We start from the raw sequence: 15,410 nt of genomic DNA on the forward strand, positions 1-15,410 counted from the left end.
CTCCTCTCCAACTCTAATTTTGTTGCCATTACTTCTTCATTCCACAATTTTATTCCGCAACTTAAAGGCCAATGGAGACTTGTATGCAAGCTAGTGTGACATATTCTATATCATTTTCAATTTTACAGAGTTCAGTAACATGGTCAATTGTGGTGCTTACTTTCTGCATTTTTCTTTCTGACAGTGCTATTTGTCTCTGTTTCATTACTATTGCTTTGTATATTTTTTAAGAAAGGACAGGGCAAAAATTATTTCTAATATCTCTCTTCATTTTCTCCTTTCACATTTTCACCCTTTATGTTTTCCTTATTCCCACAGTAATTTCTTCTTTTATTTTCTTTCTTTCGTTCCTTTTTTTTCCTTTTCTTTTTAAAGGCTTTTTGAAAGCCAGCTTTCAAACTCATTTTACCTTGCAACAATTTCACCAGTCCCCTACTGTGCAAATTAGCACTTCTGGAGGCAAGAACAGGAGATACCTATTCATGTTGCAGGGAAGCAAAATAGTGACATTATAATACTGAAGGAGACATAAATTTCATGAGTTAACACACTGGTAGATATCTATATGAACTCTTAGTTAGTGCAGGGTGACCTGTCACCTCCTCATTTCCCTAGATTTGAAAAAAAAAAGACTAATATAATGTGAAAAAGAACAAAATGGTGAATTTATACATTTTCATAATGTTAAAGCTCAGTGAAGTGATGTAGTCTCATTTTTCCATTTCATTTTAGAAAATTCAACATCCTACATAAAGCTACATTTTCCCTTGAGCTCACTTATAATCTTACATCCTGCAGTTCTGTTTATGCTGAGGAATACATAGCTCAGGAATCAAAACTGCACAATGCTGTTCTTTGGATCTCTTTGGTTTTGTGTTGGTTTTGTTCTACTTGTTTTCAATCTGGACATTGCAGTCAATCCTGCTGTCAGTGTACTGAGAACACACCATGTATGCAGGTGCAAATTTGAGTTGAAAGGATGTCAGATGAAGACAATGGGTTGCACCATTATAAAATATGGCTCCACAACTGAAGAGTATCTGAGGACAGATAAGCACCTGAGAATTTCAAAACCTTTCATAACAAATTATGAAATAAATTATAAAGGAAGAATGATGCTCAAGAAAACAAAGTTGATTAATACTACAAATGTTAATGTGTTGTTGGCTCTAAGGCACACACAAGATGAGATATTTCTGAAGCTCAGTGATTTACTTGGGTTCCAGAATTTTTCAATATCACAAATCTCTGTGCAGTAATCACTCTTAAATACTCAGCACATCACCAAAATTACTTGGAAAAGTAAAGGCCAGAAGAAGAAATTATTTCTCAAAAGCACGAATATGATGAGATCAGTCAGTCTTGCTGTCTCTGAGCTCCATCTGATTTTACTTTACAGTACTGTACTTTATTTTACTTTACTGTACTTGTCATGGTAATCCTTCAGCTTTTCCCCAAAGATGTGAACACCATGCCTAAATGCCTCACAGCCCTCATGCCCTACACAAGCATACCCTCAAATCAACTCTTTCCAGTAAGTATACTCTTTGCAGCATTTCGTCTTTTCCAGGTTCTCACTTCAGTCTCCTCAGTGCTCTTAAACATTACTGTATATTAGAAAGTCAGACATGTTAAATGATTTTTCTTTTAACTGAATCTCTCTTATTCAGTCCATGTACAGCCAGTTTTCTTCATGAGCTGGTGATGGGTACTTCAAATACTCCTCCATCCTTGAGCAAGTTTCTTCACACTGTATTTTCCTCATGTAAAGTTTACAGTCCCCCAGTGACTGTTGTGAAGTCCTAGCATTAAGAACTAAATTTTCCAGTTTTGGGGGAATGACATTTCTCAAATTTCCTTCCAACTGGTTATGACTTCTTTAGCCGTCACATCCTTATAATGGTTTCCTCTTTCTGTAGTCCTGTCAGGATTTAGCTGGCTAGCCATTTTCTATGGAATTTAGTAGTACAGTAATTTCATGCTTCAACCAGAATTAAAGTCAAACATAGGTAGAGTGGATGTCCTGCATTGCCACAGGCAATCTTGTCCATATTTTTATGATTTCTTTTAAATGACTGTGTTTCATGCCCAAATTCTCTTTCAGTAGGGCACGTTAGCCTTTTCCTTGTGGTTTGTCTTGCTACTGACAGAACATATATTTTTATCTGTGAATCTGAGAGGAACTTGTGAAGCCCCATCAGAGCTCAGTTTTGGCCAGCTCTCTTGGTTTTTCCTTTGATGGCATAAATACACATCTATCTGCTTGAGTGCTTAAATCCCAGCCAAAAAGAACTATGTTTTTAGGATTTATGGTTCTATGTTAAACTAATACTGACCCCAGATTTGGTTTGGATTTTGGTTTGGGCTTATTTTATGTTGTTTGTTTTGTTTGATTCAGTGGGGAGTAGCTATCAAGGATTTCTAAGTTCTGTGACACAGAAAACATCTGTTTCTTCCTTTGGCAGGCTCTTACAGAGTTCCCATTTCTGTATGAAAAGCTCCAGGCTTTTCTGATTTGGATGTCAGCCATATCTTCTTGAGCACTCAGCTGACTTTTAAGAATAATCTGTATTAGTAAAATTAGAAGGGGTATTTTGTGGTCCTGAGGACTAGTAGCATGAAAAAGCTGATATCCATGTGGTTTAGCTTTTCCCATGCTCTGCTCACAAAATGATGGTGCTGGCATAGAGCTGGTCAGGGCTAATTCCTGGTCTAACTCCTCACTACTGCCACAGCACTGCTTAGTTTCATATGGGAGAAACCACAAGAGAGCACGAACACTTAAATAAGATTTGAGACCTTCAGACCAGTGGTATGTGACAAGGTGCTCTTTAGTTTTTCATCTTATTCTGTTTGAAGCACTTAGTGAACCTAGAGGGCTTGCATATTTGAGATGAGCAGGAGATTGAGATTGAGCCAAAAAATATCTGCACATCTGTAGTGAGAGTGACATGTATGAGGTTCAAATGGGCACTTGAGAAATCATGGGGCTTGTGTTCTTAGGAGCAGTGAATGCCACATGGAAGTTGATACTGATTTCACAAGATAACAGTTCTTATTTCTGCAATGATTGTCTTCATTATCCCATTGTGTGTGTTTAAATCTCAAAAATCCTCAAAGAAAGGGATGTGTCTATCTTCAAGAACTTACTACATTTTTCTATTTCTAATTAAATACCTTCACTGCAATGCTTATATCTTGGTTGTCTTGCAAGACATTCTCCATTTTTTTACATGGAGAATTCCCTGCTTTTTCCCTCTGTCAAATTAAACTGTAATGTATGGCTTGGACAAAAGATAAATGTTTTCAAAATAAGACCTTCTTGCTTATGCAAAGATTGTTCAAAATGTAGTCAGTAATAATTACTCAATTTTCCTCACAGCTCTCTTGCTAGCAGATCACATGGCATCTTCATTATTCTGTGTGCAAAGCAAGCGGTGCACATGGTCCTTTGTAGTATAGGGAATTCACTGGGGAGAATGCAAATGAACCCTGAAAACATGCCATTTCAAATCTATGCCTTGTGTGAATTTACCAAACTTGGCTAAAGCTAAAGGAGAAAGAAGGGTTATGCTGTGGTCAGGATCTGGTTGCATTCTTTTTATGACTACCTTTTCAAGTATATGCTGTATCCTATATTTTTGTTCACAAAAAGTAATTAACAAATACATAGTGATCTAATCAGGGTCTTATATTATATCCAGGGCTGTGCTGGAATTTCCTGCCTAACAATACATTGTAGTAAAAATCTCTTAGCTATGTGTTTTAAGGAAAGATAAAGGAAATTATGAATAGTATGTCACAGCTGGAACTCTAGGACCAGATATTCCAAGAAGTAATTTATTAAATGGTAGAGAAATTGTTCTTTTACATCCTGTCACAACAATCTACAAAGTGTTTGTGTAAGTAACTCATTTTACCTATCACTACATTCTTGTTGGATTTGATAATTTCTCTTCATTCCTTGTAAGGTTTCTAGAATTCAGTTTTGCAGAAATCATCTACTTTCTCTTTTCTTGGCCTTCATAACAGTTTACTTCAATTGTTACCTACTACTTTGTGAACCTGTACTTGTAAAATTGTACTTACTCATTTACATCTGCCAAAGGCAAGGAGAGAACAGAGAGTTCTAGGTATCACTTAGTAAATCTAGAATTTAGATGCTAGAGTAAGGTTTAAAGTAAACAATCCTAAAAGCCCAGTATTGCCTTCTCAGGGATCTGCAGTTCATATAAACTAATGCAGGTCCTTATGAGTAATTCTTCAAAATCACTCCAAAAAAAAATTACACGGGATAGGGAAAGCATCAATGTATAAATGGTAATCATCCCATACAAACAATTCTTCAATATTTAGGGAGATAAAAATATTACAGTAATTTCACGAATACAAGCCGCACCAATTTGACCAAAATTTTGGTGGAAACCCGGAAGTGCGGCCAATATTCCGGGGCGGCTAATACATTAACAAAATTCTAAAAGCTGCCAACACGGAAGTGAGAGCCCGCGGCAGCCCCAAGCCAAGCTGGAGCCCGGCCGGCCCCGGCAGAGGTGGGAAAGCCTGGCAGAGGCGGGGCCAGCAGTGTGGGGGGCGGGCGGCTGAGCCTGAGCCAGCAGGGCGGGGCAGGGAGGGCGGCAGAGCCCGGGCCAGCAGGGCGGGGGAGCCCGGGAGAACTGGGGCTAGCAGTGCAGGGGAGCATGGCAGAAGCAGGAAGGCCGGTGGGTGGGGCTGCCTGGCAGCGGGGGAAGCCCAGCAGTATCGGGGCCAGCAGCGTGGGGGAGCCCGGCGGTGCGGGGGCCTGCAGTGCCGGCTGGGCGAGGAAACGCGGGGGCGGTGCAGACGGGAGGGGGCGGCCGGCGAGCCCGGCGGAAGCGGCAGCACCACCCGGCCAGCCCCGCCGAGCCGTGGCGCTGAGCTGGGCCACCCGGCCCCGTCGGCAACTATGAGCGGGCCGAGCCTTCCTGGCCCCGCCCCGAGCCAGTAAACCCCGCTATGCCGCGATCCTGTTACTAATTGGCCAATTTGTGAAAGCTGCGCACGGATTCTCGCGACGAACGAAAGTGCGGCTAATATTCGGGGTGCGGCTTATCTATTGACAAAGACAGCAACATTGTCGAGGCACCGGAAGTGCAGCTTATAATCCGTGCGGCTTGTATTCGTGAAACTACTGTACTTAGGATATAAGACTAAAGCAAACATTAAATTCTGTGTTTTTTCTGGCAAATGGCTCAAGACTTTGATTTGAACTCTTCTTACAGTCCAGTGCTCAGAGAGTTAAGTCCAAATATGAGCAATGTGAGGAGCGTAGGAGGGTGCAGAAGGTGAAACTTCAATCAAGTCTGTGTATGGTTTGCAGCTTTGGAGGTGTGATAGATTCAGTTTGGCACCACTGTGGCAGCAAGGGCACTTGTGAGCAGCACATCAAAACAGGGACAGATCTCTCCAGCCACTCCATTGCTGCTGCTGCCATAGCAGGGATGGCTTGCAGGTCTGAGAAGGTTTAGAGGATCAAAGAAGAGAAAATTAGGTTCCCTGGGCTTCAACATTGCTCACTGTGAGTCTTGGTATTACAAGTGAACATAGAATTTTTTCAGAAAATGAGATGACATGAGGGAGAAACACCTAACTGAAGGATACATAACATAACCAAGAGCCAAATTCAGAAAACTCAGCAATGGTCAAGAGTCATGAAACAGACCTAGCAGATTCTTCCCCTGCATTTTTTCTTCTTTGAGTCAGAGTTTTGTGGTAGAGACCATTTAGTCTTGTATCCTTTTGATTGTTCTGTGTGTGCCCATCTTTATCATCAGCAGTAAATTCCAAGATCTTTTTGTGTCTTTGAGCAGTTTCAGTACAATTTTCACCACTTGGGTGGAATTCTACATGAGTATTTCTGCCATTTCCCTCTTCAGACATTCAAAGTAGATTATTTCTTCTGTACCTTAAGTCAACTTGCTGATTGGCCCATCTTTGTAACATTCCTGGACAACCTGGGTATTCTTTGATGGAATTGGTCTATTATCTAGGTTATTTGCATAAATTCCTGTCTTGTGTTTTCTAGTGGAGAGATGTGTTTTGAGAAACTATGAGATAGTGGCAATTCTTTTGTATCTTCTATTTTATCTTCTATCCAGATACCATTGAGCCATTTTCCATTGTTTCTATCTCCCCATCACTTTATCTCTTCTATCTGACTGCGTTAAAACTCAGTGAAGCATTGAGCCAGGTCAGCCTCTTCCTCTCATAGCTTCTTTTTTGCTTCTTTTCTTTGAAATTTCTGCTCCTCTTCCTATTTTATCCATTTTTTTCTTACAAGAATGTCAATTCCCCATTAGCCTAAAGGAAGAACAAACTTGTCACTTCCCTGGCATGCCTGACTGGGCTCTGTCCTGGCTCTTGTGGCTGTTGGACAAGTTATAAACTCCCCTGAAACCTTTTGGATGTTTCCTATTGGTATTAACAACATCAGTGACATATGGTTTGGGAGGCCCTGTTCAATAAAAATAGCTCCTTTAGTAAGAAGCATAGAGGAGACACTCCATTCCTGTCTTAACAGCCTGATGTCTGTCATTTTGCCAATTAACCAAGAGCATACATAATGGCCAAAGCGTGAGCTAACTGCAGTAAGTGGGTTCACAGAATCGACTGAGGACTAAAATAAATCTTCCTTCTCAAATGTGAGCTGCTTTATGTAGACCTGGTGATATCAACGCAGTCATAGTTTTATTTTCCTTTGATTATTTTGACCTACCCTCTTTGTACATCTCTTTCCACTTTTATTAGGAATGATCCCTTAAAATTCCCATGCAAGCTAAGATGCAAATCTCCTTTTCTTCCTGCTCTTTTAGAGGGGTGGCACTGCACATAAGGGGACTTGAATAGATTTAGAAACCCAGCTCAGGGTTTCTGTCACCATGACCAGCTGAATGTGAACCTTCTGGCTGTCTGCATGCCAGCCCATCCCTGTGCCTGCCTTATCTTCTACAGTTATCAGACTGAGTAACTGATACCGACGTGGGGAGAGTGGAAGGAAGCTGCAAAATGCCATGTTTGTACAAGGGAAAATGAGCAAATTTGCCCAAGGTTGCTGACAAAGTTTATTAGCTGCCAAATTTGGCTTGGAGCCTCAGCTGTGTACTGGCTGGTGCTGGACCATGGTTCACTGCACGCCTCTCTTTGATGGCCTCAGCTTGCCCTGTGAGTCTTTTCTCTCGCTATTCCTCCCTCGTCTCTGCAGATTGTCCTGTCCCTTATGGTGTTGTATTGTCCTGTATTTCTGTCCCTTCAGTGCCATGCTGCGAGCGTGAGCCAGGAACTTCCCAGCCACAGTTATGTGCCCTGCTAATGACTGGCTTCGTGAGTGGCCATGGGAAGCCCTTCCCTCCAGCAGCAGGAGGTTCATTGAGGAAGCTGAGGGGGTCGAGGTACGGTTTCAAGCTCGGCAGTTTCCTAAGAAAGCAGTGGAGATCGCTGAAAGATCGATAACTGAATAAAAACAATGCTCTTTTTACTCCTTGCTGCATACTCATTGCCTTTGGTGTTGTTCAAGTTCACCCCTGCTAAAAGTTGAATTGTAATGGTATGTCACTGCCTGATTCCTTCAGGAGATTTCAGAGAGCTGTCTATCACAGGCAGAGAAGTGAGGGAAAGAGAAGCGCGTAATTCATAATACTGTTTTAGCAGAATCCTTCAATTCAAGACTTCTTAGTATCTTATAGATACAGAGCTTATTTAGCCCCTTCCAATGCAGTGAAATATATCCACTAGAGCTGTAGCAAGTAAGGCTGAAACATTGCTGTGCACAGTCCAGGTGAACCCAAGAGTTGTCCATCTATTCAGCAATTAGACAGAAATTTTCCACTGGAAAGGCAATCCATGGCAACACATGGCACATGCATTTAGCATTTTAATATCTGGGAACTTATTCTCTTCTTGTTGCTGATGGATGCAGAGTGTGACCTGTTTGTTTTCAGAAAAAAAAAACCACAAACAAACCACATGCATTAGTGAGTTTCTCTTCAGGGAAAAGGAATATTTTCATATTCTTGTAAGAGTTTTGGCAAACTGCCTCTGATGTCCTTCGTAGCATGGGACAACATGCAGCAACTTCCACACTGGCATGAGACTGCTGGAGTTATTCTTGTAGATCTGGAAAATTGCCATTGAAGAAGTTTCATTCTGGAGTGCTGTTATTTTTGAGACCATTTATTTGTATGGGGGGTTTTAATCAGGTAAGACTGAGGATTTCAGGAATTCCCAAGGAAGCGCCTCTGGTTTTAGCTGAGAGCAGCACCAGGCAGCTCTGCCTTTGCAGAGTTTCCCCTCCGTTCAAACCCATGGGAAATACAGCAGTGAAATGAAGGGGAAGGAGAGGGGAAGGGATGTGTGGTGCTGTTCCAGGAGCCGCGGGCTCTCCCCTTCCCTCTCCCGGCTCCCTGCAGCATCCTGTGCACTCCTGCGGCACACGGATGCCTCCTGTAGGGCTGCGGGGAGGGAGGGATGGCTGCAATAAACCTGCCATTTGTATCTTCCATCAGCTGCTCCTGCTGTATTTTAACAGACTTACAGTACCATCAGGATAGTTATTTGTTGTCTGGTGGGCTGGGGGACATATCCAACTGCATTAATATTTAGTGTGATACCAACTTCTTGTTTGAAAGAAACAGATGATTGCATGGAAAGAAAATATTTATTTATTTTAAATTTCAGCATTATGTTCTCAACAATTCTTTTCCTTTTAGGTAATTAATAAAGATTCCTCTGATCTCAGCAACTGTTAATGAGTTTCTTTTTTCACATTGGTGTTATCTGCTCCTGGTAAATATCTTTCTTGTTTGCTTCCCAGCAAGTGAAAGAAATGTCAACTAACAAAATAACATGACACTTTATTGACAGGGAATTAAGGGGGTTGTGTCATCAATGTACGTAAAGCAGTACTGGGTGCATGAGTCATGTGCAGCCGATGGGGAGACCAAAAAACAAGGAGCAGAATGCAGGAAGTAATAGAATGAGGCAGGGGAAAGGTTTTAAAGTGATGAGGAAAGGGTGAGTAGAGGCAGTGAAATAGAGAAGCTATGTCAGTGTTAGGGGTGGGGAGAGGAGACAGGAAGGAAAAGCAAAACTGATCAGAATGGTGGGAGAGATGTAAAGCAAAGTGTCTGAGGAGGAGTAACAGGGAAGTCAAGGGAGAACGACCAATTCAGTAAAGGGAGGGGCAACAGGACAATTGCAGAGATGTATTAGGATATCAAAAGGATGAGAGGGGCTGAGTGGAAAAGGACCACCCTGAAGAAGAGGGAATCTTAGAGTCTGCCATCCCTTCTCCATCGAAGATTTATAGGAGGTGGAGTCCTCTCCCTCTCTCTAGTGCTGGGGTGTTAATGTGTCATTTTGCTTGCTCATTTTAGATCAGGAAAGTCCTTTCTTTGTTCTTAGCACAGAAATCTTGTTAGTGAGTGCTCACCTGTGTCTGGCTCATGCTGCTCGTTATCATTGATCAGCAGTGTGAGATCTGCTACTCAGTGATTATTTTGGCATAATTGACATTTAGCTCCTAATTGTCTTTTTCATGCTTTCAAAATAATTGAGCAGTTGATAAAGGATTTTTTTGTTTAATGCGATATATAGCAATATTACAGATTACTTTTAGTTATGGTAGGTTGAAGTTAAGCTAATAATTTTTTTTCTCTTAAAAGTTCAATACAAATATGGCATCATGTTTATATTGCTTTAATAAAAAATGGAAAATTTCTCGAGTTTAAATGGTAAAGGAAAACCATAAAATGCTCCCAGTGATTGTGGGAACTGAGAAGGAAGTTTTGGGGGGTTTAGTTTGGGGTTTTTTTCCTTCTATCTGTGGTTTTCAAACCACAATTACCTTTCTAGAAGATGCAGTTTATCCAGGGAAAGAAGTGGGTCAGGCTGAGTTCAGCAGGGAGATGGTGAGCTGCACGGTCAGTATGCTCTGTGAAGGGTACTGCTGTGAACATCCCTTTTACCCTGTGTGAAAGTGTCTGAACAGAAAGAACCGTGATCCCCCCTAATCGTGGTGCCCATTGGAAGCAGGCATTACAAGATCCTTTTCACCTGGAAGGACATTGGCCAATGTGTGGATTAAGGACAAGAAACAGTGAGTTCAGAGGTATTTGAAGGGAAATGGAAAGAATCAGAAATTTAATCAATTCTGATGTCTTTGATTTCTTGGGAGAGAAGAGAGGAAAAGAGCCCTCTTCTGTTTCAGTAGTGAAATTGCTAAATCTTTTAAAAGAGCACAGAAAAAGAACAGGGTGTAGCAGTCCTGAAATCCATGTATTGAGCTTCACAAACTTACAAAGGTGCTTTTATACCTCATTTGATATAAGACACAATCTACAGTATTTTAAAATAATCTCTGTCCAAATTCAGCATGACAGGCACCCCCCCCTTCCTTACTTTCATCTGGTGTCACATATCACTCACTGCAGAGTAAAAGGATCAGGATTCTTTAATTTACCTCTTTGTAAACAGCAACCACGTGCATCTCTATGAACTTAAAGTATTTTATTGTTGCTGTCTTTTATGCTGCTTTCTGCTGCTTAGCAGCAAACAGCACACACTGTTAAGCATGCCAAGGATAAATTCATTATGCTCTTATTTCATCATACTCCAAGGTATTTTACAATGTTCAATGTGGCAAAGAAGCCACCTGGAATAATAATTTTCTTTCTCTCCTTGCCTCTTAAACTCCCTCTTGTTACCTTTTCCTTCTAGCAAACACTGACTTGGGTTTTTTTCTCAATTTTGATAATTGCCTGCAACATGTGTTAGTCTTCAGTGATATTGGTCTTTTCTGTTCTTTTTTCAGCACGTTTCAGCTAGCTCAACCTAACTGCAAAGAGTTAAGGTTTATATATTTGATAACAACGACTATTTTACATCCTGAGGAAAGATGGAGGGAGGATGTAGGCAAAATTCCTGTATAAACTACTTGTAACTTGCCTTGGGTTTTTTTTTCATGTTTAAAGTCAATCAGGCAAGGCCTAGAGTAGAGATATTTCATAAGAATGAACCTACTTCACCCTTATAGTCTCTTTCAAAATATGTATAGGTTTAATGCTCAATTGTCTTTAGCGCTAATGAGTGGTTTTGATTTGTACCAGCCTAATCTTCATTATTGGCTTCAAGCTACTTTATGTTTTCCAGTGAACTGCTGTTGAATCAAATTTTGTTACTGTATCAACTCTTTTTTGTTTGCTTTTTTTTTTCCCCCATAAAGAAGGCTAAATTAGCAATAATAATTTCCATTGCCTGCAACCCTGAATGGGCATATATTGAAAAGTACAATGTAGTATTAAAAAAAAAAAAAATCCTGGAGATAAATGAATGGCAGAATAAATAATTTATGCTAATGAAATTACTGCAATTAGTAGTTCCACAATGACCCTTTTAAAAGCCACAGCTGTTAATGTCAGGAAGTGCTGTCACCGCTGACCTTATCATAAGAGAAAGTGACAAATTGAAAATGCAGGGAAGACCAATCCTCAAAGAGGTCTGCTCGGGAACGATTAGTGTTTTCTGAAAACCAGTGTGAATTACAGCCAGCTGCTCTCTGGCTCGGCGTGTCTCCCATGCTGTGCCATTTTGTTAAGCTCCATAACAATAGTTATTTTGCCCCATTGAGACAAGTTGTCTCGGGCCACTTCCAGCTCTACCGGAACCCACTCCGTCCCTCAGTGATTTACAAATGAAACTGTTGTTAGAGGGCTTTTCAGGGCTGCTGAGTAGAGACCTCTCATAGGATCATGTGTAAGGAGGTTGTCTTTCACCGGGAAGAGCTGGACTGCAGGGTGCGTGTGTGTCACAGACAATGAAAAGAAGGAGAAAAGGGCTGAAGCACATTTCAGTTGGAAGCTAAATGCTGCTCAAATCTGCATAAAATTTCTATTCCTGCTGACTAGCCTTGCTTCTACAAACGATTTTTAAAAAGATGAATTTATGCTATTTTGCTTCTGCTAATGATGTTCTGGTTTTTCCTATTTGTAAAGCAATTTGCCTCTGCTTTCCCTAAATGCAAATGATTCTTTATTTAGTTCTTGCTTTTATTTCTGTTTTTCTGATCATAGGTGAAATAAGTATTAAACTAGCTCTGAAAAGGCACAAGAAAATAATGAGGTTTTTTTACTGAGAAAAATAGCAAGTCTTTCTGCATCAACCTGATTGTAATATTAATGATGTAGGCTTAAAACATTTGACTGCATCAACAGCCACTCATGAGCAATTTTCCCAAAGTTCCCTAAGCATTATTGACAATGCTTTGGTAAATTATGTGTGACTTTCCTAAGAGTTGGTGTAGCTCATTTAATTCATATTAATTGATTTTTAGGCTTCCCTTGATTAATTGGACTGGGTTCGTCTTGTACAGAATGCAATAAATAATCATTAAAATGAGGGAGATGTGACTCCACAAATGATAAAGTTTAAGTGTGCTAGAAGTCATAGAGGACAAAATGAAAGTTAGTTACAGTGATGGAGTTAAATGGGTTTTCTTAGTATTTCCCTTTTAATTTTCCATACAGTACTCTTTCTTAGACATGTATATGAATTTATTCTATTATTATATTGGATAAGGTCCTTTAAAATGAACAAAAATTAATTCTGAGGGTTTCCTATTTCTTGTTTATCCTGGGAAAGCTAATTCAAAGGACTGGAGTGGTATCTTGTATTTGCTCGTTCAGTTTCCAACAAATTCAGAAAAAGGACTGTTGAACTTTGATCCTGAACCCTCTTCTTGCTGTCAGAGGTAAATAAAGACAGGCATTTTATCTATGCATTTTGCTCAGAAACACATGACTTAATGACCATCTGGAGCTGTTTTAAATGTGCCTGGCCTGTTTTGATTTTCATGTAGTATGTGAAGAGAAATTTCCCATCTCCTACTGCATTTTGGTCTCTGTGACGAGAGAGAAGCCCCACCTGGTGCTGTGTGGGACCCAGCACAAAGCCACAACTGTGCTCTGGGGTCCCTTCTGCAGCGTGCTGAGATTTGCTTGCAGCTGGAGTTATAGCTGGTGGTTTTGGTGCCTGGCTGGCACATTGGGAACAGCCTCCACTGTCACAGCTTGGAGTCAGTCTGAACTCCATGAAGTCATAGCTACTTTTCTAGTTAATACCCCCTGAAGCTCATAGAAGGTAATTTTAGCATAGAATTGTTGCCGATTTTCTGGCATTTTATGGTGTCTAGAGGCTCAGCTTTTGGGAGCACTCCACAGTGATCTAAGTCCTGCCCTTGTGAGTTTGATAATCTATCTTTCAGAAGCACAGATAAACAGGGATGGTACAACTTTGGAAATCTAAATTGTGGCATCCAGTTCTGTTCAAACTGAAGTTGGTGGCCAAAATGCTCTTCATTCCAAACAGGAATTTGATGATATATGAGGTGTGTGAGGACCAGTGTGATTAGAACAACCACTCTACTGTTTTCTTAACCTAGGAATTCCAGAGGTGAAGTAGAAAATCCATAGAATATTAACTGTGCATATAGTAAACTGTTTTAATCTGTTTTCCTAGCTGTTGGGAGTATATATCAAAAAGATTTTACAGTGTATTGAGGCACTGAGATTCCGTGGTGATGAAGGCTTGATGAATGCTAGTCCAAAATTAATTAATTTATGTGAAAACAATTGGGAAAGGCTCATTTTGCTTTAATGTTTTTTGCATCCTGACAACACTATATTTAGGGCAGATTGAAGCAGAGTTTTGTGAATGAACCATCCTTAAAGCACACATGGATATACTTAACTTATATAGATATGCTCAATTTTGGAAGCATTTCTTTGTGTTTCCATTTGCTCTATTTCCTTGTGTATGTACAACTGCTCATTCAGGACTGCATGGTTTACGGGCATTTCATGGCTTATGCCCACACCAGTGTAATATCCTGAGTGCCAAGTACAATCATAACAAGAGGCAGTACAATTACACCACTCCAAATAGTTTTCTGGAGCAAATCATGCTTTATAATATCCTGCTGGACAAAAAAAAAAGAGCAAGAGGCTGTCTTGACAAATGGAGCACTTGTCAAATGGCATGCAGAAGCTTTCTTCAGAAAGAAGGAGGGCAGCAAACTGTGTAAGTCACAACCTTTTCTTTCATTCTTTATAAATAATCTTTGTTTTATTGCAAATCATCATCACCTTTTCATTAGACTGATTAGTTGTGAAGCGGCATTTTTGTGTTTCATTGAAACTACCTGATTTTTGAAATTGGGGTTTGGGGGTTTTTTGTTTTGTTTTTGTTGTGTTTTTTTTGCAGAGAAGCTCTTTGAGCTCTTTAGCTGCCTTTGAAAGAGGGGACAAAGTCTGGAGGGAGGGGGACTGTAAAATGGTGGGAGGGAAGCAAGTGCCACAGTAAAAGCTAAACCCAGGGAGAGAGAAGAGGCAGCTCCATGCATGTGGATTTTATGCATGGCCAGTGACCAGCTGAGGGGTAATGAAAGCAAGAGGAGCCTGTGTGAGGCCTTTCCATGAAGTTTTCCCACCTGCTTGTGAGGCCAGTGCCATTTAGCCCCCAGTCAGTGCTTCTGCTTACAGTTCACTGGTGGCTGATCAGCCCACAAAGACAGAAAGGAGGGGAAACTGCTTGGAATCCTTTACTTCATCCCAACCACAAACATGTTCCCTAATCCCCATTGCAAATGCTGCAGACAAACCATAATCCAGCGATTTCTTTATTAAAAACTAAAATTTGCTGTGCTTTTATGCAAATGAAATGCTCAGCTGCAGTCTTTGCATGATATTGGATCTTGATGCTGCTGCATGAGGTTAATATTGGGAGCTGGCTGGCTCATTCCCACTTTGTCAGCTGAAGACCTTCAAAACATGGTCAACAGAAGAGAGTGGCCGAGTTTTTAAAGTCTGTTTTTAATAAAGTAGCCCCTTGTAATAAATTATTAAAATGCTCTTTTTCTCTGATTTCTAATTTGATAAAGACCAAATGGTAATTGGACAATTTCATGTGCTGCATGCTGTGCTGGCTGGCAGACCCACTGCTCCAGGCACTAGCCAGGCGCTTGAACACTGAGCCGTTTTCACCCTGCATGCTGGAGCTTCACAGAAGAATATCAAATGAAGCAGTTTAGTATTTTTCTAAAAGAAAAAAACCACATAAATTCAGCTGAAACAAATTGAAAAATAAAGTGACTGTCAGTTGATTTTGTCAAATCAAATGGTCAGATTTTGAAAAGGTAAATTCAGTAGGTTTTGTAAGATTTCACAAGTCCACCAAATCAGGAGAGCCCTCAAGACCTTCCATGTAATTAAAGATTAAGCCCTCTAATATTTGTCTTCCACTTTGTCTTATCAACCCTGTCCAGATCAGATTAACAAGACCCCTCTGGTTAAAATATATCTTGATTAGCTGCCAGACACAATGAT

At 40.5% G+C, this 15,410-nt stretch overlaps 1 long non-coding RNA gene across 1 annotated transcript in view; it reads left to right on the top strand.

The window, feature by feature from the left end:
* LOC117009068 overlaps window positions 1-15,410 on the top strand; it is a 63,652-nt gene that overhangs the window by 38,550 nt on the left and 9,692 nt on the right. The window lies entirely within an intron of this gene.

Source organism: Catharus ustulatus, chromosome 1, assembly GCF_009819885.2.
Source record: "Catharus ustulatus isolate bCatUst1 chromosome 1, bCatUst1.pri.v2, whole genome shotgun sequence".
NCBI classification, from domain to species: Eukaryota; Metazoa; Chordata; class Aves; order Passeriformes; family Turdidae; genus Catharus; species Catharus ustulatus.